A 26,153-nucleotide genomic window follows, 5' to 3' on the forward strand; every position below is an offset into this window, starting at 1 on the left:
GTGAAAGTCTCTTGTGGGGCGTGCAGTGTCTCGCTGGGGGATCTGGAAGCCGGGGACCTGCGTATTCAATCTGTAAAACGCTCTCGATGGTGTCCTTAGGTGGAACTGCTAAAAGACAACGTGGCTCCTGGGGTTGCTGAAGGGTTTGTTGGGTTTTTTTTGTGGCTTTCCAAAAGCATCGGGGTGCAACGTAATGTTTTTAAGCCTGTGTAAAAGCAGCAGGAGGAGGAGGAGGCTGAGGATGACGTAGGCAGTATTCCCCGAGCGCCCAGCTGAGTGCAAAGCAAAAATGTGTCCCCACCAGGAATTTTTGGGCGAGGAAAGCAAGAGGAAGAGAGCTCAGAGCAAAAAAAAAAAATAAAAGGATCAAAACCGGGGCTGGAGCACTTCTGGTTCCCTGTTTGGAGAGACCCGGCAGCCAGACTCTCCCCACCCCCAAACACACACTTTTTCATCGTTGCAGCAAAGAGCGAAGTTGCATGCGAGTGTGTGTCCCCAGATCCCGTGTTTCTGCAGCATTTTCACTGCAGAACGTCACCCAGGCGCCAGCGGCGCTGGGAGAAAGGGCCGCGCGAGGCGCAAACTCGCAGCACGGGAGCGACGCTGGGGTGAGACCTTGGCTTTTTGCTTTTCCCCATCCTTGTGCCTCTGCTGCCCCGCGGCTCTGTGTTTCCCTTCTCCCTGAAACCCTGCTGCAGGAGCCCAGCAGCACCAGTTCTCTCGCAGGAAACCAGCTGCCTGCGGGGTTTTTTTAGGTCACGGTCACGGCTGGCCCCGCTGAACGGTGACCGGCAGATGGCAGTGGGAGAGACACCGCAGAGAACTGGGCAGCTCCGAACTCGCTACGCAGAACCCTACAGAGAGTCCAGGGCTTTATTTAATCACAGGCATCAGATGTAGTTAAGAATCAGATTAAAAATAACCTCCTGCCCAGGTGCCATGGCTGCCGTAGGCTCTCGTTGCGGGCTGAGCTCCTGCTACTGAGCTGTTTTCGGGGGGAAAAAAAAGCCAGCTTTGGGTTAGGGACAAGATGACAGAAATACAGCCAGAGTGGCTGCCGTCCGCCTGTTGTAAGGGATGGAGCTGGGAGAGCATTTCAGGCCCCTGACTGGTTTTGCATCTGGGTGAAGGAGACTGTAGCGTTAATTCCCTAGAAACAATAAAAGGAGCAGAAAAGCATTTTTCCTCCCAGCAAAATCAGGGCATTTGGTCAACACCTGATTTTTTGCAATGCTGGATCCCCGACCCTGCTGAGAGCCATTATGGAGCTGGGAGCAACCGTGCTGCTGATTAACAGCATTAGCAGAAGGGCATCAAAATAATTGTAGAATCTGACTATTTTATCATGATTTTGGGGCTAGTGAACCTTCTAAAAACCATTGAGTTTTGTTTTCCTTAAGGGTTTGACTTCTGGAGACCTGTAATTGTGCAAGGACCTATTTATAGAGTTCCTTGTAACAGAAAATTCAATACCCGAAAGCAAATCCTCTTCCCCCCGCACCCCAGGGCTGTGGGGCTGAGCCCTGCCAGCACCAGCATTTGGATTGGGTTGGTTTAATCCTAAATTAGAGGGATTTAGGGAAGGTGACCTCATGGCAGGGGCAGGGTATGGTGTGCAGGGGAGGACACAAAACATCCAGGGGAGAATTTTGCAGCGTTTCGGCTCCATTTCTGGGGTTGGCATGGAGGATAGATGCTCTGGCATCAGGGTGACACGGCGGGAAGCTCCTGGAGGTGGGGGGGGAAATGGAGCCAAGACCCTGGCAAAGATGCTGCTGGGTCCTGGCAGCCCCATAGTGTGGTGGGAGGAGGCATTTCACCATCAGCTGTGGTCAGTTGAGTTAAAATCGTGGGATTTGTGGTGTTTATAAGGCTTGGCTGCTGCATTAACCCCACCTGCTTGGTTCCTCCCCGCAACCCTGGGTCCTGTTTCCCAGCAGGGAGAGGGACGTACCTGCTGTGGGTTGAGCGAGAGGTCGCTGAGCTTCGTGCTCCTGAAGCTCCCCTGAAGGTGGTGAGTCGGAAGGGTTGGGGCAAGCGTCACCATCCTGGGGATCTGTGACTGGGGCCGTGCTGGGGGTAGGTCCAGCCAACTGCCCAATATTCCCTCTGAGTGCTTGGGCTGAAAGCGCTCTCATCCCGCGGTGTCCCCAAGGGTGCCAGAGGGGACTCACCTTTCTCCCTCTTGTTTCCTGGCTGGTTTTTGCTAAAAGAAGGTGCCTGCCCCCTCCTTGCCATTGCAGCCAGCGATGGCATTGCTGCCCTGCTGAGATGTGCCTGGAGTTAGCTGGGTGTCCTAAATATCCATAGTTATAAGCTCAGACAACCTGCCAACCCTCCTCCTGGGCGCAGGCTGCCCTTTCCCGTATTCCAGGAAGTTCTGGAGAAAGTAAATATTGCCTTGGCAGGTTTCTGAGCCCTAGTTGTGATTTATCGGAGACAAGACGATGGGTTAGTGGCGCCTGGAAGTCCCTGTGTTTTCCTGTTGCTGGTATCAGAGTTCTAAACATGCTTATAGCAAGGATTGGCCAAGGCAGAGAGAAGCCCAACCTGCAGCCCTTGAGCTGGCCAAGGGTGAGGAAGCAGGTCAGGGCTTTGGGCTAGGACTCGGGGTGGCCCAGGAAAGCACCTGCCGACAGCCAAAATGGATGGTCTCAGCTGCTCGGCCCACCCAATCTGCCCCACATCCTCATCGTGTCCTGGCTGTGGCTTCCCGTTCATGCTCGGGGTTTTGGTCAAATGGAGAATTTGGTCAGTGACTCAGAGTCAGGAACGCTGGCCGCCCCTCCAGAGGTCCCAATACACCAGGCAAGCTCACTTCAAGGCAGAAAAAAGACACTGTTTTTAAAAAAGTCAAAACAAGTTTATTTTCACAAGAGAATATCTTCGGTAATATTTTATTCATGGCTTCCAGCTCACAGTTTCACTGCTTGAGATTCTCTGCATTAACATCAACGCAATGGAGGGGGACTGAACCGGATTCATTTGGGACACGCAGGATCGGTTCTTTTCTAGGGGATACCTCCTAAATATGAAGTGGCTATGCCGCTCTGTTCCCACGCTTGTGGTGCTATTTCCGTACCTTCCAAGCAATTTGTGGGTAGGAGTCCTGCCCCTTAGCAAGCAGCTAGAGGATAATAATGCATCTGAGAGGACCAAGCTGTAGTTTTGCACAGCAAGTCGCCAGGACAGCTGAAGAGCCAGATTTATGGAGAGAGGACTGCATTCCTTCGCCGCTAGACACTGCGGCATCCCCACCCACCAGCTGTTGCCCAGCCTGAGGAATTCACATCCCTGTTTCTTGCTGGAGCTACTCCCCATCCCAAGAAGCAGAGGAGCCATAACCAAGCTGCTTCGTTTTGGGGAGTCCCATGGCCCAAGCAGGCAGGTCTGGGTCTCCCTGTGTGTTTGCTCAGGGTGAAATGCGAGGGCTCCGATTTCTTTTCGTAGCTCTCTTCCTCCCACTTCATCTGAGAAGGTGTCCTCTGCTTGCCCTCGCTCCCCGACGTCTCAGGTCTCCCGCGTTTCTCCGACAGTGAGATGGCAGTGATAATGGCCTGAGACGTCCTTCAGTTGTGAAGAACTGACGCAGCCCTCATCGTGTTACAGCTCCACTCACGGTCTTGAGCCTACTTAACTCTGGAACATGGCAGAGGGACAGTCCTTTCTGCTCTGAAGAAAGAGAAGGAACAACGATTCCCTGTCCCTTGACAAGTGCCAGAGCTCTGAAGCTTGCTGTCTTCTCATATGCCCGTTGTCAGATGGCAGTGCTACCTGCCTGGGAGAACCCAGAAGGATTAGGACTTGCTCCCTTGGGCTCCCGTCTCTTCCTTACCTGTCTGCCCTCGAGGACAGGGTGTTAGTCTGAATCGGTGGCTTAGTCTATGTAAATACACAGGAGCCCTAATCTCCTCGCTGGGGTTTGCATATAAGTGAGTTAGGTTGATATGGATTATCAAATCAGAAAGAACCACCCTCTGACTCTATACCATGGGAGAGCTGGGAACTTGTCCAAAGCAGAATGTGCTTCCTGAGCAGGGGCCAAGCAGCCAAATCTGATCAGCTCCCGGGGCTTTGAGTACACAGGCTGAGCTTGCTCTTGGATCTAGTTCTTAACCCGAACTTCAGAATTAGGTGCAACGAACTTAAATCACAGGCTCAGACCTATTCTCTTTGTACCAAAGTATCCACTCCCTTCCAGAGGACAGGACTCGAGGACAGAACAGAGAAGAACAGCACGCTTAAACCCTCTACAACTTGCACCCATCTCCTGCAAAAAAAAGAGTAGACCTGAACAGCAGGAGGTGATGCACCGACTCATTTCATTGTTTCTCTTGCACCCGTTAAACAGAGAGGTAGATTTTCTGTAAGCAGGTGGTGCCATGCTCTTTCGACCGAGGCACAGAGCAGTCCCTGGAAGAATGCAATCCCGGATGCTATAAGAGAAGACCCCCTGAGTGGTTCAACAACATCGTGCTGTGTTTTGGGGTCAGAAAGAAGTGACGCCTCAGGAGCTCTGTGGCTGAGCCAGTCCTCTGGTGGTTTTGCTGCTCTTTAAGGAAGGCAATAGACTGTATAGTTATCACCTGAAATGGGATAAAATCCCTCCCACCAAACTATACAACCTACTACCTCACCTCCACAGAGCAGTACAGAGGTCTCGCCTGATTCACGGCCGTGTCGCTGGCTTTGCCTTACTTGTACCACCCACCTCCATGCTTGGTGTAGAAATAGACGACGAGAACTGAAGACCTGACTGTCTCCTTAGGAAAGACAGTAGATTGTATAGTTAGCTCAAAGGGAGGATCGGACTCCACAACTATTCAATCTACTACCTCAGCCTCAAGGACAGCTTGGGACCGTGGCAGTCTACGGCAATGAGATGATCCTTATCCAGGCGTCGGGTGCTCCGCGGCTCCTGTGGAGAGAAATGCGTGAAAATTCATCAGACTTCATGATGGTAGGGAAAAGGAGTCTCACACCCAACCTTGTCCCGGACCTGCCTTTCCTTCTTTAAACCTCCTTCAGTCCACTTGGACTATACTTTATCCTTGGCAATCACACTGGCTGCAAACTTTATGCACCCAAGGCCTTACGGCAGCAGCAGCCCTCCCCTTTGAACCCAGGGCCACGCAGGCAGATAGCACGTCCCTTCTGAAACGGCAGTAACGCCAGGCAACATCCAGCCAGGCTAACCTCACCTCTTGAACACACAGCGTATCTAGAACAAACCTGCCAGACCAGATAAGAGAATCCATCAATTTAGCTGCTAGGCACTCCAGGGAATTGAGCAGATTAGAAATAACTGAGTACAAGGAAGCTTTTAGGCTGCAAATGTAATAGTATCGAGTACATCAAGGCAGATCTCATTTCCTAAACAAATGAGTGCAACATGCAGGCTTGGTGTCCCTTTAATGCTACAGCTCAGCCAGGCAATATTAGCATGGATCTGAGACAGACTGGCTTCCCCCCAAGCCCTTGGCTCACCTTCTGAGGCTTTTTCTTTCTCTCTACACCCAAATACAGATGCAAGGTATTAAGTTGGCAGTTTAAAAGAAACGTGTGAGGTTCTTTTGAGAAAGAATTCCCCTCGCAGATTAAAGAAAGCCGTAGCGAACAGGGAGCCACCAGTGGCACATTACGGGAGCTGCGTGTGCAGCACAGCAGAGACCCAACGGAGGACTTCCCAGGAGAGCTCGGCAGGAGGGTCCCCAGCCTCCCCCAGCGTCTGCTGAGTGTGGTGGTGGGAGAGGCAGGGGCTAAGAGAGAAGTCCCCCAAGGGACAAAGGCTGCCTAACGCTTTGTGCTTCCACAGCTAACAGGCAGCAGCCCAAATAAGCGAGATTCCCAAAGGTTTGGTGAACTGTTGTAGCTGGGATCCTTGAGGTGAGAGTTTAGGATGGGCTGGGGTACAAGGACATCTTTGCAGCAAGGTTTGGAACGTGTCCCGCTTCCTTGGCAGAGCTCTCCAGAAGTCCTTCTCACTGGCATTCAACACGGTTCAGGTAATTCTCTTAATTTCCTTTGACAAACTCAGCCTTCACAAGGGATGACCTACTGCGCCAGGCCATCTGGCCCAAGCCTCTCCTGGTGTGACAGAGTGTAAACAATGTCAAAAAATCAATGTTGCAGGACTGATTCCTATAGCATTTAAGTATGCAGCCCATCCACAGTGCCAAGTACCTTGCATTCCAAACAGCCTTTTGATGGGAAATATTATTCTTCCTGGTTTATTGGCCTAAAAAGCGATGCATGGAGGTTGCGCATCCCTCCTTAGGACACGCAGCACCAGCCAGAGCTTCACCGAGGTTACAGTCAGGCTCAAAGGTCCATCCCATCCATCCCAGGCCACTCTGCCTCCTCAGGGACAGAACTTTTAGTTTAAACTAAAGTGTTTCAGCTGCCCAAAAATTAAGCTAATGCCACAGGCATCAACTGGAAGGGATCATGGTGGCAAGAAAGCCAGCGGTCGCTGCAATGGTGGAGGACTGGGGAGGTGGCTGGCCCCGATGATCGCATCAGGTGATGCTTAGAGCAGAGGACACTCATCTTCTCCAAAGAGACTCTTGGCAATTGACCTGGAGGGACAATTTTTCCTGATTGCCAACCTGGTGCTTTATATCATTTTAAGCATACAAGCAAGATGTATAGGCCAGGCATTTAAAAGGTCATTCCTGAAATCACTGCAGAGAATAAGCGTTCGGGTCAATCTCAAACTGTGGGTGGGAAATTACATTAAATAACTCCTAGTTCACATAGATCTAATTATACACGGAGAGAAAAAAAAAAATCCCTTCTGACTTCTATAAGTAATCCTGAAAACAGGAGACTTAATTATTATAATTTTCTTAATGAGTATAGGTTTTGGGCATACCCAGCTGCTGACTCTGCAATCCTGATCTTGCCAGGATCCATGAAGAAAGGAGTCAAAACAGGAGGATTTAGAAATACAATGCCTGGTAAGGATCACTACGACCATCCCATCCTTAGTATCACCGTCACGCTTGTTTGTGCTATACGCATTCCAACAAGAGCAAGCCCCTCTCCTGGGTGGCTTGTGGTCTAAACCACTAGGACAAAAGATGGGGGAAGAAGGAGAAGCAGAGAGGTGACCAAATTTGTCAAAGATCGCACAGCAAGTCCATGGAACCAGCCTTGGGAAGTCTCTGATCACACTCGCCTGGGCCAGCCTAACCGGGTTAGGACAGGTCGATATCCACCTCTCCCGGCTGTCTTTAACAGAGGGGGAAAGAGTGATGTTCCGTTTTAATATCTGCAGAAGAACCATAGATCCTGGGAGAGAGAGGATCACGCGCATACCGGATAACAGCTCAATGGTAAAACCCCCCCTGGAGTTTCACAAAGAGGCATTATGAATTAGTCATATATATATATATCCATGCAGCCACAAGATTCGTGCAAACTCCGTATCTACTGAGATTCTCAACAAAAATCCCACGGCAATCGCCAAAGTGAGCTGCGTTCCAGCTCTGCCCTGCATTCCAGACACGAAGCCTTCCCTTCAAGCGCATCGATGCAGCTATGCAAAATTCTGGATAAAACAGCCAACAGGGTCTGTAGGAGTCGGAAGCCCATACCCCAAGGCCTCTCACTGCCTTCTCAGTTATTTAAGCCCATTTTTTGAAGATTTTTTGTATACTTGACTGCTAAGAGCTGGACCTCTCTGAAAAAGGCCATTTTCCGTGCAGCCCTTAAGGTGGTGGCACTGCAATATTCCTCTTCCACGTTCGTATGACTCCTTCAAAAGTAGCCAAATTTGACTTTTGTGAAAAAGCTGGGAAGGTCCCCGTGCTCAGCGTGTGCCACAGCACAGTCCTGCTGCCTAGAGGTGCTTGGAGGCGTGAGGAAAATTGGCAGGTAGAGGATTAATATGTTCCTTCGCAGCAAGATCCTCCAGGCTGGCAAAAAAATGGCATTTCTAGTCCAGCTTTCAGGCTCGTTTTTGAAAGGGAGAGGCGACCCACAACTATTCTTCAGTTTGCAGGGCTCAGGGCGGCTCGTGGTGACCCCAAGCTGATGTTCCCCCCCCAGATTTTGACACATTTGCAAAGCAAAGATGCCCGAGCGCGGCCAAGTCTCTGCCTTTAAAACGGGGAGGCGCGGTGCCCGCCTCGGAGAGAAGCTGGAAAGGCTCCGAAGCTTTGAGGAGCTGATCTGGTTTATTAAGGAGCACTGAATGAAATGGAGGAGGGGGGAGGAGGGAGGAGGAAACCATAAAACAACAAAGTCGCTCCTTTAAAAGCAGACACTGCTTTTCAGCCTTTGTATAGCCGCGGTCCGGCGCGTCGGTGCCAAAACGTGCTGGGGACAGGCAGGGCTTCTCAGCGGGAAATCAGGGCCCCGCGTCCCTGAGAGGCTTTTCAGCCTCCCGGAGGACGGGCTGGGCTGGGGCAGAAGCGGCCCTGGCCAAGGCGAAGCCTGCCGGCAGCCAGCCGGCTGCGTTGGCACAAAATGGCTGACCGTCGGCCATTTTGTTTCCTTAGCTTTGCCCGTAGGGAAGCCGGTCGTGACTTCACGTCCCTCGCCTCGCCGCATTGCTTGGAGTGGCAAAATGAAAAAAAAAAAAATAAAACCAAACCCGAAATAAGCAGAAACAAAAAAGAGGTGGGGAAGGTTTTCAATAGCTCCCCAACGTTGCCGAGGTGTGCATCCACATACAGCACCGCTCAGAGCCGCGCAACTCTACCGGCCGGCAGCAAGGAAACCCGCTCAGAGAAAATGCAGCAGACGGTCCAAAAAAACATCTTGGATGCACCCGGTGCCACTGGAAAGCAAAAAATTGACATTTGCCAAACTAGCCACAAGGACAAGTTGCTTTTAACTTCTCACAGGCCAGGCGAACCTCTCGGAAAAGCAAGGCCAGCCATCTTCCCTGGCACCCCATCCGGGAGTCGATATTAACATATTACCCTTCGAAACAGTTAATCAAAGGTACTGCAAATAGGCGAAGGGAAATGGAAGTAAAAATATTTAAAGTTCATTCCTGCAACAGTCCCCGTGTCTCAGCAATACTTTTCCTCCATGCTTTTTTAATGACGTAGGTAGTTTTTCGTATCAACATTGCTGTAGCATTTGTTTATTATTAAACAATTAGCAGGTATCTTAATAAATAGCTACTCATCTGTTAGGGGTTGTCTCGAGTCCTTTCAGGTGTTTATAAACATCTGGATCATCATTAATGAATCTGGAATTCTTATTTATAATACAGGCATCTGTAACCTGCTTGTTACACAACTTATCTTTTATTAACCCTTCATAAATCTGTTATTAAAGGTGGCCACAAACGTAACGTTTTTTTCTAAATGTTCATGTATTTTCCTTGTAAATTAGCATATAATTTACAATCTCCTGAAGGAAAAAAAAAATCCCAGAATTTTTGTCATTAAACTGAAACAGGCGTTATTGATATTTCATAGCGTCATTTCTCCAAAATACTAAAAATCAAGAGATATAAGAGGAAAAAAACAGCCTTTTGGCTTACTTTTACCTGCTCCATACTCAATTCTATAGGTGTAGCTCAAAAATCTAAAGAAAGAAGATCCATCCCTGGCATACTCTGTAAAACTCTTCCATTAATACTGTTTTCCTTCTCGATGTTCAGTTCAAAAGCTGCTCACGAAAGGTGCGCAGGTTAACGTCCACCCCAAACGTTTTGGACCAAAACATTTACTTTGCAACGCGAACCGCCCGCCCAGCACCCACCCATGCCGCCCCGGCACCGGGACCACCGTCACCCCTGCGATTCTCCACATTGTCTGTTTGTAAGCAAGCCAAGCAGATATGGAGGCAAATACCTTGCTGTGCAAGAAAAGCGATTTCCCCTCTTTCTGCTCTCCTTCCCAGCTCCTCTCTGAAAGTGTCTGCGTCTTTCCAGATGTCCGGGAAGCCCCTCAAGGAAAGGCAGGATGATCACCCCAACACCGATGCCTTATCAAAGCCCGATCCCCCCCCCCCCCATGCCACTGGACGGAGAGCTGTTCCTCCGATCGGCCGTGAACGAAGAGACGTGACTACTAACTCCAAGACATCCAGGCTACCGAAGGAAATGCAGAATCACTTTAAAAAAAAAAAAAAAAAAAAAAAAAATCGCTTTTATTTGGCGCATGTTCTGGTATTTTTGCCACGCTTCTGCGCAAAATTGTATGGTAACGCCACCAAGTTCCCTTAAACTTTCAAGGCGTGTTACTGTTGATGGCGTCTCTGTTGTGTATCGCACCTGAACGTGTGCGGGATACACAGGCTGGCGCAGTAAACAGCTTGCCACCACAGTACAGCTCCATCCTCCTAAGAAAAGCGAGGGCTTAAAAAGCCAAGACCAGCTATTTCTTTTAATATTTAAATGAAGTTTTTGTGCTCCCGAGATGAAAACTTTCAAGGCAAGAAGGCAATAAACAAAACAAAAATTCCTAAAATAAATCCTCCGGATCACATCAGCTAAATCCAGGCACTGCCAGATCAGTGGAAAGGTCGGATCTTATATCCACCAAAAAACAAGAGGACACACAACAGGTTAAAATGCTACCGTCCGGCAATGACCGGCTCTAATCATACCAAGCCGATGTGTAAAACCATCCGCCTGTCCAAAAACAAATTAGACAACAGTGCTCTCTGGTACTTTATAAATACAGAAGAAAGGAGGGCTGTTTTATTGAATATAGCGAACAAACCTTTCCGTCCGGCTATACCGTGCAGCCCCGCGACTCTGCATGCACCGAGTAGCCTTACGCTGCTAATACAAAAGCTCAGTTTGGCAATTCCAGGCATTTTCAGTGTTCAACATACGCCAAAACTACCCACTCTCTGCCTCTGACTTTGGTCTCGTTCCAAAAGGTCCTTTTTTTTTTTTTTTTCTTTTTTTTTTTTTTTCTCTCGCTCTCTCTCGCTACAGCCGGTGCCACGTCGAGACGGGAGAGTTGGGCTCGAACATGGCCGCAGCCTCCAAAAAAGAGCCAAGTCCCAGCATCCTGGCTTCTTCCCCCTTCCAGACGGAAAACAAAATGGCCATGCAGCAGCCATTTTGTTTGCTGCGGGATGGGAGGGAGAAGGGAAGGGAGGGGAGACGCAGGCCAGGCGGGAAAGATGGGGGGGGGGGAGGGGGAGGGCGTCGATTCGGCAGGAACCCAAAAGCTCTGCAGCGATGCCCGGGCGCGTCCTCCCTTCCTCCCGCCGGGGCTGAGCGGGTCCTGCCCCACCGCAGGACCCACGCGGAGGGATGGACACGGGGTCGGCTTTTCCAGCCTTCCCAGGCCGGTTGAGCTCGAGGCGTCCGGCCTGAAAGGGGTTACGCTGCCTTCCCCGGGCCCAGCTGGCACCTCCGTCCTCCCCGCTGGCACAGGCAGGCTCCTGCCCGGCCACCGCCGGTACCGCAGGGCTCTGCTGGAGCTGCCGGCGGGAAACCTGACTGCGGAAACCAACCCGGTAACGTCAAACTCCTGAACTTCCCTGGGCAGGAAACAGTGTAAATAACACCCGCAGGGAGGGGGAGAGGAGCCCGCAGCAGGCCAGGAGGCCTCAGGGACAGCGGCTCGGCAGCAGCATGGCGTCCACAACCCGGATCCTAACGGCATCTGCGGCAAGGAGTGAGCCGAGGTTTCCTCGCTCCGGATAAGTCTGCCTCAGAAACAGGGCTGCACGGCTGAGGCCTGTGCAGGGTCCGGGCTGGCCGGCCACGATGCCTCCCCACTCACAAGCACACCGGGGACAGTGCGGGCGGCTGCCTGGTTCCTGCCCGTAACCTGGGGACAGGTCTGTCCCCGATCCTGCGAGCACGCAGAGGACGGTGCTGAGCCGCACCGAGCGCTCAGCCCTGCCTGCCCAGCGACCGCCTGGCTCTCTCCAGCAGCGCAAAAGCACTTCATGAGCTCCATGGCTTTTACCTATCTTTCTGCCCTTCCACAGATCACCACCACAAGTACCTGGCCAGACAGCACGGCTGTGGCCTGAGGGACCAGAGAAGCATGGAGTGAAAGCCCCTCAACCCTCTTCTCCCTAGAGCACGGAGCTCCTAGTTAGCAGCCTTACTGAAGAAGCCCACAAGCTGTTGAGATGAAGCCACCGCAGAGGTGAAGTCCCTTCAAGTCCTGACCAAAACCAGACGAGAGGTTTTTAGAGCAGGGCAAGCACCTCACAGCCTTGTGTGACAGTAACCCTCATGGGAAGACCCTTAGGAGGACGCAAATCGAACACCTCCTGGGCTTTCTGCTTCTCTAGGCAAGGCAAGCGGTGAAAATCGGGACTTTCCCAGGATTCAGGATGGATAAGAGTTCCCAGTTAAAAGCCCTGTGCCCTAAGGATGCAGGGAACTGGAAATGACAAGACCTAGAAGAGTTTTGAAGCTGTTAGAGATCTTGTAGGAAAATCCTATTAAGGAAGGTTGTTAATTGGCCAAGGCACTTTGTGGCATATTCATGTGGGATAAATTTAAGCACCAGAGGCTGGACCTGCTGGGCTTTATCTAGGCAGTGGGAAGGGCCATTTCTCTGCGGAGTAATTCCGAGCAGAAACATAATGCCGACATCTTGAGTTGTCCCATGAAGAAACCTAAAATCAGAAGATTTTTTTTTAATAACCGCTATTCCTCACTATTTGATCATCACCAACTTTCTGCAAACCAACCTAAGATCTCCAGGTGAAAGTTGTTACGGAGGCATTGCTTAGTAATTTGCTGTGGTTGATTAGTTCCTGAAAATAAGCATCACCTGCAACACACTTTATCAAGTGCCTGCTGGCCCTAGCTTCTCCCAGGGGCTTGGTGGGGAGCCATATGACCTCAGAGGTAGGTTTGTGCACTTCAGATTAACCTTGTAGTTTGGGGAAATGTGAAGGTATTTGAGAAATCCAAGCCCAGTTTATTTTAATAGGATTTGGGGAAGGCAAGGCTGACTTGCAGACCCGAGCCTTTGTACTGCAAGGATATTGCATTTCTTGTGCAATGCTCTTCCAGGAAAAGCATCAGGGCAGCTCGCAGAATAAAGACCAAAGGGCCTTTAGCGATAGAGGAAGACCAAAGATGCCTATAGCGATAGATCAAGAAATGACGACGTGCGGCATGTCAGTTTGAACTTAGGAATGAGAAACAACTTCAGCTGCTCTGACACCAATACTCTCATCTAGAAAAACCCTGACAAACTAAGGAACTTTATTTTTATCCTTATTCTAAGTGAAAACTTACGATGCCCAGGGCAGGGCAAGATACAAGAGAGGCTGGTTTGCCTTTCCCAGTAACAGAGCCCCTGGGTCAGCTGGGCAGCACCTTCCCGGTGGGTCCTGATGGGGCAAGAGAGGATTAGGAACATGCATGGGGCTGGGACGATGAAGATATTAATAGCCCACGCAAAATGGCATATAGCCCCTCAGCACTAATTGCTTATTCAATATATCTTAGCCAAATGGGGGGAGGGGGTGCACAGGGTGAAGGATGGGAATAAGAGTAAATAAGAGGGGTGTATGCACTAAGGAGGCTTATTAGCATGGAGGGGAAAGCATCTGAGTGTATCAGCAAGGGAAGGGGATTACGAACGCAAAGGTTTTGTGGACCTGGGTTACTGCGAGAGCTGAGAGAGTTTTGTGTGAATACGATTGAAATGCTGGAGCTTTACAAGGGACAAGGGAGGAGCTGCTGAGCAGGGGGATATTTTTGTAGCCTCCAATCTGGGCCGCTGTGGGCTTAGCAAACTGGTGGTAGATTAAGACGTGGTTATGAAAGAGTCCCTTCTACAGGACAAGCCACTTGCTCTTGGCGCTTTCTGCTTTCAGGTGCTGCTGCTGTGGCCTCACCAGAGCTCTCATTCAAGGCACAGCCTTGACGTTGCTGGTCAAGCTTCCAGCGTTGTGAAGGGCTTACTGCCTGGGCAAAAGCCAGTCGAAAATCAGGAGCAAAGGGCTGGTAAGGCACGTGGGCCCATACTCAAGCCCCAGCGGACTCTCTTCCACAGGGAAATGATCGTTGAGTGCAGGAGTTGGTGCTCGTTCTTCCACACACGTGTACATGCTGCCAAGGACTGTCATTTGATGGGAGGCAGAGCAAAGAGGGCTGTCTGACTTCAGATCAGAGCTGGGTGGGGAGGACAAGGCTCCCATTTCTGTTTGTGATCAGGGCTTGTGAGAAAGAGCCTGTGATGCTGTCATGCGTCTTGCAAGCCAAAGACCTCTATCCTTGTGCTTTAGCTCTATTTTTTTCCTACCACGTTGTAAAGCAGTGGAAATCAGCTGCCTCCTCATCATGTGTTTGAGTCTGTGGACTTCCTCAGCATCAAAGCTTCCCCTCTGGCTGTTTGCTGGAATCTCTTCAGGTCTCATCCTTCTGGTCTATTCGCATCCCAGTGAGCCCATACAGACGTGGCCCCACCATCATCTCTCACGTGCTGTCTACTCCCCGCGCTGGCCATTTTGCTCCTGGTTCATGAAATTTAGACTGGATGAAAATGTGAGTAAGAAGCAAAGGGATTTTATTCACTTGCTGATGAGAAAAACTTTCCTCGTAAACGGGGAGAAATGGCATTAGCTTTTTTCCCTTAGTTACTACAAGCATGCGGGTGAATCAAATTGCCTCTTCTGGGTATTTGGATGGGTTCTTTTCTTCTCCAGGCGTGTCCAGTGGTACCTTTCCTCACTGGGCCTAAGCGCTCTCTTGGGAGTTTTTAGGACTCCCCCATTTCTGTCTCAGGGGAACTATGTACCTAAGGCCACAGGAGCAACAACAAAACCATTTGGGAAAGGAAAAAACCCAGACTTAATACAGCGGCATTGCTGAGCTCCTGCATCCAGTCTTAGTGAGTCACTTTGCCTCGGTTTCCTCCTTTGGGAGATAGATACTCCCTACCTGGGATGCTGAGAAGGTTAATTAGCTAATGTACTAATTAACCGAATGTGCTTTGAACAATGGAATTGCTTGAGGCAGTAGATCTCATGAAGGTCTAAGTCTAATGCTGGCTTTAACAAGAGTGGGCTCCCAGTTCTTATCAGCTGGGACACCTTGCCCTCAGCCAGAGAGAAAAGAATTGAACTTCTATGCATTATTCATACTGTTGCCACAGCACATCTCAAGTACAAATGGTACATCCAAGCTCTTCCCTGCCTGCTTCTCCCACCAAGGCTGACGATGCAGCTGGCTTTCTTCTCACAAACACAGCCCTGGGTCTCCAGACCAAGGAAACGGAGAAATCCAAGCTAGGGTTTTTTGACAACATTGCCAGTCTTTTTGGTACATGCCCAGCAGTCTGTTTGTGACCCACATCCCACCTTGCTCTGGAGGACCGCCAACACCCAAGGCAGTTTCTTCTCTCTCTTCCAGAAGATGGATGGTGATAGAGAGCACTCTGCCTGCTAAAGTGTGAGCTGGCTTCGCTTTCCACATCCCTGGGACCCACCCCAAACTGGATTTGGAGCTGCAGCTGCAATGAATTCCACAAGCCAAACTGTTTTAGGCTTTGGCCAGGCCTGAGCTCATCCAAAGGCCATTTCATGCAGCTTCAAACACTTTCTGTGTCTATAGAGGCAACTGAACAGTGAAGTCAAACCCCCCAGCGGAGGCTGTAACCTAGTTCTAAAGGTTCCAACAAAGATGTAACCACCGGAGCTGATGAAGGTTGTTTGCCTTACACAGGTGTGGATACAGCAATCCATCTACAGCCTGCACTTCCTCAGGGTGCCAAAAGTTACCCCTGAAGAGTGAGACTGTCCCCAAGCCATCCTGTGTGAGGTGGATGGAAGAGAAATTGCCGCAGTTTTGATTGCTCAGGGAGCTGAGGTCAAATTTGCTTTTCAAATGTGAGACTAAATTCTCCTTCCACATCAGTTCTGCAAGCTCTGACACTCTGCAGGTTTAGCTGGGTTCCTCCCCAGCTGGAGAAGAAAACGCAAGGCAATGTCACGGCCACTTCTTCTGTGTCACATTTACACAAAGCAAAGGCCTAATCTTAAGAAGCTGGAAATCATAATTAGGCAGGCAAGAACCTACAGTCTGAAAAATGCATCCCTCTTTCTAGTCTGAGACGTGTATTGTATTAGACTCTCAAGGGCTGAGCTTTCAGAGCCGCATTTTCAGAAATGAACTGCTGCAGGAAGCAGGCCCCCTAAAATAAGCAAGATTAGCAAATGTTCCCACCTCCACCAGTTCTGACGATGACACCAACAGACAGATTTTCATCACCCTTTTGGCTGAGCCCTTCTGGAACTGTGGACATATTTTCTACAGGCAGAGTTCTTTACAAAACTCCCCTTTTCCAACACAGAAATTATACAGATTCCTGATTGCAGCCAAGTTTGACCACAGATACCATAACACAGATCCATCTCTCTTCCCTCTTTGTTGACGAAAAAAATGCCTCTGAGAAATAATATCAATATGTCTTTGCTAATTGATGGTGTCGTGTTGGCTTTGACCCATCAGTTGATTGGCCATCCTCAACTGTCATTTCCTAAAACCAATATTTTTCTGCTTGTTTATCTTCCCTGGCCTTATTTGCACGCAGCCACCACCCAAAACCCCTCTCTCTGTCCAGGGAGTAGGATTTATTGCCTCTGTTTTGGTAGCAGTAGAACACGGAACAATGTAGGGCCTATGCAAACAAGTACTGCTGTTTTCTTTTGCTTTTCATTTATTCCTTAGCGGTAAATCAGTGCATTCCAAAACAAACAAAAATCAGAAGATTTAGGACCCAAAGAGCAGTCCAGCGCAATATAACAGGGGCCGAAGACAGGTTGCATTTAGAAGTTAAGCAACAAGTACCCCTTGAAAGCAAATGAAATGTTTAATCTGTGTTGCATACCTCAAATTGTTTCTGGCCGGTGGTGACATTTTGGCACTCTGTGCAAATGGCAGAAGCTCAGGTGCCTGGATCACTTAAAACTACACCCAGGAGAGATCTGGGCTGGGCGTATAAGCTGCCCCGGGTAAGGATTCTTTATCTTCCGTATGTGGACGGCACTTAGTACAATGGATCCCTCAGGACGCTCCAACGACCCAATGCAACGCAAGGAAGAGCTAATATAACGGCAAGTTCACACAGTTTGTGTTTACAGGACAACAGGACTGGGAATTGTAACGCTTAGATTTTTGTCCTGCCTCTGGCACCAGGCTTGACCTTTCAGAAGACCCTGAAGGACCATCCAAGCTTGAGCCACTGCATTACGGAAAAGCATCGATCCACACACCAGTTCCTCCTTTGACTTCACTTCAGCCCAAGCTGGGCATTTGCAAGCCAACACAGGGCTACCACATGCCTTTTTGCATAGTTGAACAAGATTGCCAGGGAAAAGAAGGCGGAACGAATCCTCAGGATCCTGCACCAGCGCCTCTCAACTTGAACCAGTGCTCCTGCAGAGCGGGACTGAAAGCCCAGTCCCTTCCGCGACCACGTGGGGACTGTATAACCCGTCCTCAGCGTCCCACCTGATGAACAAGACTTTACAAGCCTGGCAGCTGAACGTAATCCACCTTCACCTACCTGCTTGTGGTAAAGCTGAGCTCAAATGAGCAGGCAGCATCTGGAAAGCTGAGCTTATCAGCCCGCTACAAAGACCGCTTTGAACTTCTGTTCAAAGCCCTTTGGAGAAGGCGCCTGCCCTCCCTCCCTCCAAAGAAGAGGCTTTTCCTGGGCTTGGTCATGCCGTTTGCAGCAATCGTAGCTGGTTTGTTGGCTGTAGCTCTCCCTGGGGCTCCCTCTGGCCTGACCTACGCTGCTGAGCCCGGCAGGGAGAGGGAGCAGACGCCGTCACGGCACCCACGGCTCAGAGCGAGCCTTGTTCTCAGCCTGCCCGGACTGGCGATGGCAGACACGGCTAAAAACAGTGCCTGGGAGGCATCTGCCTGCAACGGGGTGTGCGCTGTTGATGCACAGGGATGAACAGATGGGTTGATTACACAGGGAGAAATGGACACTAATCGTATCCAGATTCACCAGCTGCAGGATTTCCTCCTGAGCCCTAAAGGACAGGAAGCCCCTACCTGCTTCGTTATCCTGTCTCTGTTCATTAGCCCCTTCCCCCGCCCTGGGAACCACATCTCGGCTAATCCCCTGGGCAGGGGAGGGCCCAGGCTGGAAAGCTGAGATCCAGATGGGAACTCCCCCAGTGCTCAGGCAAGGCTGGATCCAGCCTCAGGCTGGGGGCCTGTCCTGCCCCTCAGCTCCAGCACAGCCAGGCTCCACCGCCTCGAGTATCCCTTTTCTGGGAGCTCATTGCCGGACTCTTCTTTTGCTGCTGCCTCTCTGAACAGCCAGGAAGATTTCAGGACTAATGGGAGCAACTTGTGTAACGAAGACTGCGTTGGGGATCGACACACCGTGTGTCGCCACGACTCTGCTGAGATGCAGCCGCTTCTGGGGTGGAGTCCGGTGTGCGCTGAACAGCCCACGGCTGATGGAGCCAGGGAGGGAAGGAGCTTTTGCAGACTTAAAACAGCAGAGGCAATCCCCCAGCCGGCTGTAGGACGACCGGCCGGACTGAACTGGGAGGTAACGTTGGAGACCTTCTTATCTGTATTCATATTCCTGGGAGACTGAAACGTGCCGAGCGGTCACGTTGCTTAACTTTTGTGCAGTGCCAGCTTGGAGAAAGGAGCCAAACCCTCCTAGACCCCTTTATCCGTGCCCCTTTGCATCCATCCCAGCTCTTCAGCCACAGTGATGTGCTCCCAAGGCAGCATGGCTGGAGGGATGGCCCCAGACGTTCTCCCTGTGGGGCTGTTCCCAACCCTTCTCCCACAACCAGGAGCCCTCGGAGCAGATGTGCAGAAGTTCAAGCTGTTGATCACGTTGGAATCAGCCCCCACCCTGACTTTCGGTGGAGTCTCCACATGAGGAGTGCAGCCTGCTTCAAAAACGTTATAACCCAAGCTCTTGTTCCGAGTCAGGCTTTTTTGGACCCTCTCCCCATGCGTGCGCAGGATGCCGCCATTCCTAGCCCTCAGGTTTGTGTTGTCAAACTCGGTGCAAGCAAATTATCCTGCTCCCATCCTGCTGCCTGCTTGCAGCCATCCCGGCTCCACACACCAGGATGCCACGTGCTGCCCCTGCAACCTCCATTCCCCTCGGCGGAGACAGTGCCCGGCACCAAGGAAGCCAAGACTGAAGGAGAGGAAAACCATTCCTGGGAATTCTTGGTGTTACTCCCAGAACCTCCCTGCCCAGCCAAAGCCACTTCGGGTCCCCACGCCTCACACTAAAACATCAGCATGGGCCATCCTGCGGGTTCAAACCAGACCCTGAAGGTCCTGGCTCAACAGTCGGTCAAGTCAAAGGCAGCTGTGGCTGCCCTGCGGAGCCCTTGAGCTGGGAGGAGGAGGAGGAAGAGGAAGCACAACACTTGTCACGGTCTTGCAGGTGAGGAGAAACCTCCTGCCCGGTCCTGCATGGGCCGGGGCTGCCCTGGGATGCACGGCCATCTCCCCTGGGCTGGTCCGCCGTCCCCAAGCCCCACCGGATGGTGACACTGATGTGCTGGCAGCAGCCGCAGGACAGAACAGTGCTGGTGGGAATGAGGAGAGGTACTTCCAAAACTGCCACCCCACAGCCTGGCTACGGACCTCCCAAAACCACAGGGTGTTACATACGGGGCGATTTTTGGTCGTCGTCATCGCAACAATATAAGACCTACCTCTTAGTCCCCACAGACCTCACTTCAAGCAGCGTGTTGGTCGTGCCCTGTGCTGGGCGGCGGCTACTCTTACATTTTCTGCAGCCAGGACGATCTTGTGAGCAACCTTAGCATGCCAAACCCGGTGTGCATTAGCCCCGCGTATCTCACGGGCTTTCCAACCGCAAATCCAGACAGCACAGCTCAGTGCCCATGAGCAACCCTACAATAACAAACCGCCCGCCTCGCTTTGTCCTCCCAGACCTCACCTTTTGCAGCAGCCAAGTAACATCAAAGCTAAACAGTAGCCATGAGCAACTCCACAATAACAAACCAGTACTACAGAAAAAAGCAGAGGGAAATTAGGGAATGAAAGAGGTGGCAGAGAGAGAGGAAAAAAAACTGCAGGAAGGAAAATAAATTATATTGATTCTTCCGAGGACCAGCTGTGGGGTGGTACGGAGGGTGAATCAGCTCTGGGTACCTCTGGATACTGTATGTTCCCCATGGTGCATGAAGCTGCCAGCATCAGCTCTCCCTTGGATGTGTTTCTACAAAGATCCCGTTAAACTGGTGCCCCCGGATCCATTGGAACAATGAGTGGAAAGGCTGAGGATGGAGCCCGCAAAGGCCAAAGTCAGCCTCCCTGCCTTTACCCGCTCTTTCCCCACCAGAAGCGGTCACTGGAGCGGTGAAGCTGACTACATGGATGGTCCAGCATGGGGGAAGCTGGTCCCCTCAGGGCTGCAGGGCTGGCCTGTGGAGACACAGAGCACAGCGTTTTCTGCCACACTAAATCAGGCGATTTTCACCAATGCGAGTTTTGCTCCTAGTTTTAAAAAAAAAAAAAAAAAAAAAAAGGAAATCACAATCCAGAATTCTGCCTTGGCCAAACCTGGCCCTTTTAAGGAAAGGAAATTTCCCAGAGCCCCCCTCAACAAACCTGGAGGCCCGATCCTGCTCTCAGGAATGTCAATGCAAACGCAGAGTGGCTCTGCTGACTGCTGGGGGGTTATAGCAGCCGAGTCAGGCTCGAGCCTTGGGGAAAAGCTCCGGGTCTCCTGCCTGGAGTTGGAGCAGAGCTCGCCCCAGAGCAGCCTGAGAGCAAAGGCAATAAACAGCAGAAAGATCCAACTCCCAATTTCAAGAATTCATCTTTTTTGCTGAGCCATGTTCTGGAAGCACGAGCCCTAGTTTGCTGCGAGCTGTGTGGAATAAAACAGCTGCGTCCCTTGGCTGGATGGCTCTTCCAGGGGTGCCAGATGTTTTGCTTAGGACACGTCAGAAGTGTCTTGCTTGAGTTCAGACTTTCTCTCCTCTCGGGCTGCCCACGGCAGAGCCCACTGCAGCTTCAGTGGGTTTTTTTTCATATCTGCCCTCCACCAGCTTTTCCCAGGGAAGCAACAGGGACTGGGAGCAAACTGGGAGAGGTCTGGTTTCACCCCAGCCCCTGTTGGTGTAAATAATCTGCAAGGAGAAAGCTGGGCTGATGAGCAAAAAACTTGTGCTGCCTTCTCACTGGCGTTGAGGGTCTGGATGTAAAGCGGTGTGTAAACGCTCCGCTGGAGAGGCCATCCCAGCACGTTTTGGGGGTCAGACCCCTCGAACGACTGACCACCCCCAGCCCCCGCAACACGGGAGCTTCGGCTTCCAAACCAGCCGCAGGGTATTGTGAAAACCTGCCTACGGCTGTGCCGAACGGCGAGGTTCAGAGCCAGACCCCGGCATCCCGGCCACCAAACCTGGGTGCACGAGGCCATGCAGCTCTCTGTGGGGCCGGGAAGATGTGCAACACCCAGGAGAGGATCTCTGGGAGGAAAAGGACAGGCGAGGGAATTTTAGGGACATCCCTGGAGCACAGCTGAGCCGGCCAGCGCAGGCTGTCGGGTCATGGAGGCAAAGCGGGGCCGAGGCATTCGGGTGTTTTGTGGCCAGTTTGAAGGCTTTACCGTAGGGCCATGCGTCACTCACTGAAAGAGGGTTTTTTTCGGAGAAGGGAGGAGGAGGGGGGAAGCTGGGGGGGGGGGGGGGGCGGGAAGGAGGAGGAAAAATTTGGTGAAGGAGGAGGGGTGGCTTTCATGGCTCCTGAGCGCTTGCGAAGCGCACGGTGGCCGGGAAGGAGGACCCTGCCCTGCAAACAAACCCCTTTTGTTGTGTCCCAAACGGGCCTAAATTAAGTTTGACAGAAAGAGGGCAGATTCACACGCGCTGGGGCCAAACCCCTGGGCTCGGTTACAGCTGGACAGACCTGGAGAGCTTCGGCACAGCGGTGCCAGATCTCGCCCGGCTGCGAGCGGAGAGGCACGAACCTCCACGAGGCGGGAGGCACTGGGCAGCCACGCTAATGGTCCCGATGCCTTCGCAAAGCAGCTGCCTCCGGGGAGCGCCCGGCTCAGTCCATCCCCAAAGCCTAAAGGCCGCCATCGTTCCGGGAAAATCATCCGCCAGAGTGTTCCCTCGGCCGGTTTCGCTCGCCGGGGCCAGCAGAGCCTCCCGCTCCGCTCCCGGGCATCTCCCCGGCCCTGCCGCCTGCCCTGGCACGCCATGCCAGCGTGGAAAACAAGCCAGCTTCTAAACAGTTAACGCTGACAAAACCAGACCGCTTGAGTTCCCTCCTTTCCTGAATCGCTCCTGGTGTAATTCACCCCCCCAAAAAAGAAATAAAATTATCCTCCTCCTCTGACCTCGCCCGGGTGTCCTCCCTCCCTCCCTCCCGTCCTCCCTCTCCTTCCTTCCACCCTTCCCGTGCCCCCACCCTGCGCTGGCACGGCCGGCCGGGAGCACGCGTGCCCGCCGGTCTGCTCGGTGCTAGGAGCTCCCACCACGTTAGCTGCGGCTGCCATGTTGAATTGCAAATCCGACATGATTCGACATATTTTTTTTCCCCCCTCGGTAGTACCCGGTGGGGAACTAAAGAAGCGCCCGGGCAACACGCACCCAGCCCTGGGTAGCTCTCGGGGACGTCCCGGGCGGCGGGGCGAGGGCAGGGAGAGAAATCACCCTCCAGTCCTGCTCCAAACGCCGCACGTAGGGACGTGCCTATCTGCTATACATCCCTCTCTATAGGAGACCGATTTTAAAGTCGGATGTTTTAGCACCAAGGGCCGGAGGACTCCACGGGAAGGGGTTTCGGGGAGAAGGCAGGTTACAGCAACAACAAAGCGACTGAGCAAGTGGAGGAACAAAACGTTATTTCAAATCAAAGGCAAAAAAACCCAACCGCACGAACAAAAAAAAAAAAAAAAAAAAGGAAAAAGAAAAACCACCCAAAATTAAGAGTGAGGTTCGATTTCGTACCAAGGCAGCAAGAGAGACGCACCGTGGAAGAGAGTGGTTTTGTTGTTGAGTGGTGGCTGGATTTAGCTCCGCTTATCCGGACAATCATCGGGGAAGGATCCTTTTCCGAGAAAGGCCAGTTTGAGTGAGACAGCTTTTTTTTTTCCCTTCTCTCGCTCGCTCTCTCCCCTTTCCTTCTCCTCGCAGCTCAACGCCAAGAAATGGGCGGTGCCTGGATGCCAGGCTCCATCCGAACGAGACACCCAAGGCCAACGGAGGCTGGCACAAAGGCGAGCTGGCAGGAATTCCTGCACTCGGAGCTGCGCGCCCGCGGGACGAGCCCGCCACCTCCCCAAAAAATCAACCTCCGACATCACCCGCTCCGGAAAGTTGCCCCGTTGGGCTCGAAAACGCCCCGCCAGGCTCAAGCACGGGGGTAAAAAAAGAGGACAAGGGGAGGAAAATAAAAAAGCCATTGATGCAGGTTAAACAAAAGGCCTGGGGAGGTGGATTATTTTTTTTTTTCCGCCCCCCCCCAAGCTCCTTTTCCCGCCTGCTCGTCCCCCTCCTCCATCCTGGCACCCTCCGTCGCCGGCTCCCTCGCCCGCCACCCCAGCGTCCATCAGAAATGAGCCCTGGGCTCCCTCCTTCCTGGTTTTAGCATGACAGGAGGCGGCGGGTCCTTGAATAGGAACGCACACACCCAACGCGAGAGGGATCCGATGGGGGGGGGGAAGATAAAAAAAAAAAAAAAAAAAAAAAAGACCAAAAAGGACAAAAAAAAAGGATAGACAAACAACAACCCACCCGCCATGGAGGAAGGTTGGGAGCAGTCGCTGCCAAGGGGGGCGGATTGGGGGTGGTTTGGGTGCCAAGGGGTATTTTTGGCCTTTTTTATTTTTGCAGCCCAAGCACCTGGGTTGTGCCGATTGTAAAAGGGGAGTCGCGACGGGGAAGGGACCGGAGAGAGGATGAGAGGGGAGGGAAGGGGGGGGGGGAAGGCGGCCAGGGTTGGTAGCGCTGCTGGGGAGATGCCAAAAAAACAAAACAAAACACGTTTTCATTTTGTCTGCACCAGCCTGGGCGCAGGCGAGCGCGGGAGAGAGGGAGGGAGAGGGAGGCGCACGCCGCCAGAAAGCCGCCGCGCTCCGACGCGGGCCTGCGGCCACGTCCCTCCGCAGCCGCCCCGGCGGCCGCTCCCGCTCCCTCGTCCCCCTTCTCCCTGCCCACCCGCCTTCGCCTGCCAAGTCCGAGTTGGCACGGCTCCCCCGGCCGCGCCGAACAAAGCCGTCACCCATCCCCGAGCCGGCGCTGACAGTAAGCAAAGTGACAGGCGCATCTTCCGCATGTTAATCCCAACGGCGAGAAGGCGAACGAGCGGTGGAGGGCCCCCCCCCCGGGCTTTGCCATGCACCCACCACCACCACCCCCCCCCGACCGCCGACGGGCCCCCGCGCCCCACCCTTGGCACCCACCGGCCGCGCCGGCCTCGTGCGGGGATGGCGAGGCCCCCGCCGGCGGGAGAATCGAAGCCTCCCTTATTCGGCGAGGTTTAAATCCAGCCGAAGCCCCGCTCGGGCGGGCAAACGAGGCCACTCGGCATCTGCTGTACCTGTTCCCGCTGCCTTCATCTCGCCTTGGAACCGTGACAAGAGCGCACTCGCCTCTGGTGGGCTCTCAAAGCCGCGGGTCTGTAACCCTTTGCAGGAAGTTGGCACCGATCCCAGGTAGGACTTTACTCCCCGGCTCCCGCTCTCTCCCCCCACCGCCGCCTCCCGCTCCCTCCCCTCCGCTCCCCCACCCATCCTCTCCCTTGGGCCCCCTCTCCCGTCCCCCAAAAACACCCCCTCCTTCCGCCCCTCCACCGCCTCGTCGGCTCGGGGGCAAGGCTGGGGGCGGCCGCCCGCCGCTGGGGCGGCCGCCGAGCCCCCCGCGCCCACTGCTCTGGCACACGTACCCTGCGAGGATGACCTGGGCAAGACACAGAACAACAACTTCCTGCTCCGGCTCCCTAAAACGCCTGTTTCCACGCAGGGGTTAGGCGGCGCGGCGAGACGGGGGGAGCTGGGAGGAGGTTTGGGGGTTTGTCGTCATTGAACCATGCTTTTTTTTTTTTTTTCCCTTTTTTTTCCCCTTTTTTTTCCTTTTTTCCCTTTTTTTTCCCTTTTTTCTTTTATTTTTTGCCTTTTTTTCCTTTTTTTTTTTTGCCTTTTTTCCTTTTTTTTGCCTTTTTTCCTTTTCTTTGGCCTTTTTTCTTTTTTTTTTCCCCCCTCCGCTCCTCTTTTTTTTTTTTTTTTTGGAATGTATATTTTTTGCCCGGCAGCCCAAACCCAACACGAAGCGAAAAGGCTGGGGCGGGGGGCGGGGGGGGTGAAGAAGAGAAATCGAATGGGAAGAGAAAAGCTCCAAGTCGGCAGGACAATGCACGGGAAACGGGGAGATTAGCCCAGCTCTCGAAATCCATCGCGCCCGCCCCGTTTCTGAACCGTTCGCCCCCCGCGCCTCGTCTTTTTTTTTAATACTCCCAGCTCCTGAATTATTCCAGTCCATGAGCGGGAGGGGAACGCACAGTCCGGAGTCCCTCGGAGCTGCCAAGAGCGTTGCAACAGGAAAGAAAGAAAGCGAGAGAAGGGAGAGCCAGGCAGAGCCCTCACAATCGAGCAGCAAGAAGAGCAAGGAGAAATTAACATCCAATTAGTGCCGTGTTTAACGAGGGAGACAGAGGCGGCTGTTGTTTTATTGCCCTGTTCTTTTCAGGCGCATCTGACAGGCAGCGGGGAAGGCACCCCAGCTCCAAGTGACGTCATCATATTTTATTTTTTAATTATTTCCCCCCCCCGCCTCCCCGCTCCCTTCCTCGCCTTTTCCTCCCCCCCATCTTTTCCTCCTTCAAGTTTTGCAGAGACTCGGCAACTCGGCCAGGGAAATTCGGGACTTTCTCGCCTTCAAGCCGCCGGTTCCCCCCCTTCCTTCCCCCCTCGCCGTCCCCGACACCAACCCCGGAAAAACAAACGCGCCAACCCACCCCAAAGTCTTTGTTCTTCCAAAAACAAAAACAGAAAAAAAAAAAGGAGGAAAAAAACCAAAAGAAAACATATTAATAAACGTTGGGATCAGAGCCGGAGGGAGCCCGGAGGAGGTTTCTCCGCGTCCGAGTGCGTGCGTGCGTCTGTCCCCTCTCCCGTCCCTCTCCCCAGACGGCTCCGCTCGCCTTGTAAAACTTTGCGGCGTGTGACGCTGCTCCGGCCTCCTCTGGCAGCCTGACAAGAGCCGCGCCGCGC

At 52.5% G+C, this 26,153-nt stretch overlaps 1 long non-coding RNA gene across 2 annotated transcripts; it reads right to left on the bottom strand.

Annotated features, from left to right (window-relative positions):
- Positions 1-2,841: 2,841 nt before the first annotated feature.
- LOC128900260 (uncharacterized) lies at positions 2,842-24,609 on the bottom strand. Of its 2 annotated transcripts, none has more exons than XR_008463265.1 (3): positions 24,485-24,609; positions 4,638-4,918; positions 2,842-4,552 (listed from the first exon to the last, which is right to left on the bottom strand). It is a non-coding gene; the product is annotated as an uncharacterized LOC128900260 (long non-coding RNA). The 2 variants fall into 2 exon arrangements; XR_008463264.1 differs by lacking the exon at positions 24,485-24,609 and adding an exon at positions 22,894-23,836.
- Positions 24,610-26,153: the final 1,544 nt, after the last annotated feature.

The sequence above is a fragment of the Rissa tridactyla genome, chromosome 21 (assembly GCF_028500815.1).
Source record: "Rissa tridactyla isolate bRisTri1 chromosome 21, bRisTri1.patW.cur.20221130, whole genome shotgun sequence".
Taxonomy (NCBI): domain Eukaryota; kingdom Metazoa; phylum Chordata; class Aves; order Charadriiformes; family Laridae; genus Rissa; species Rissa tridactyla.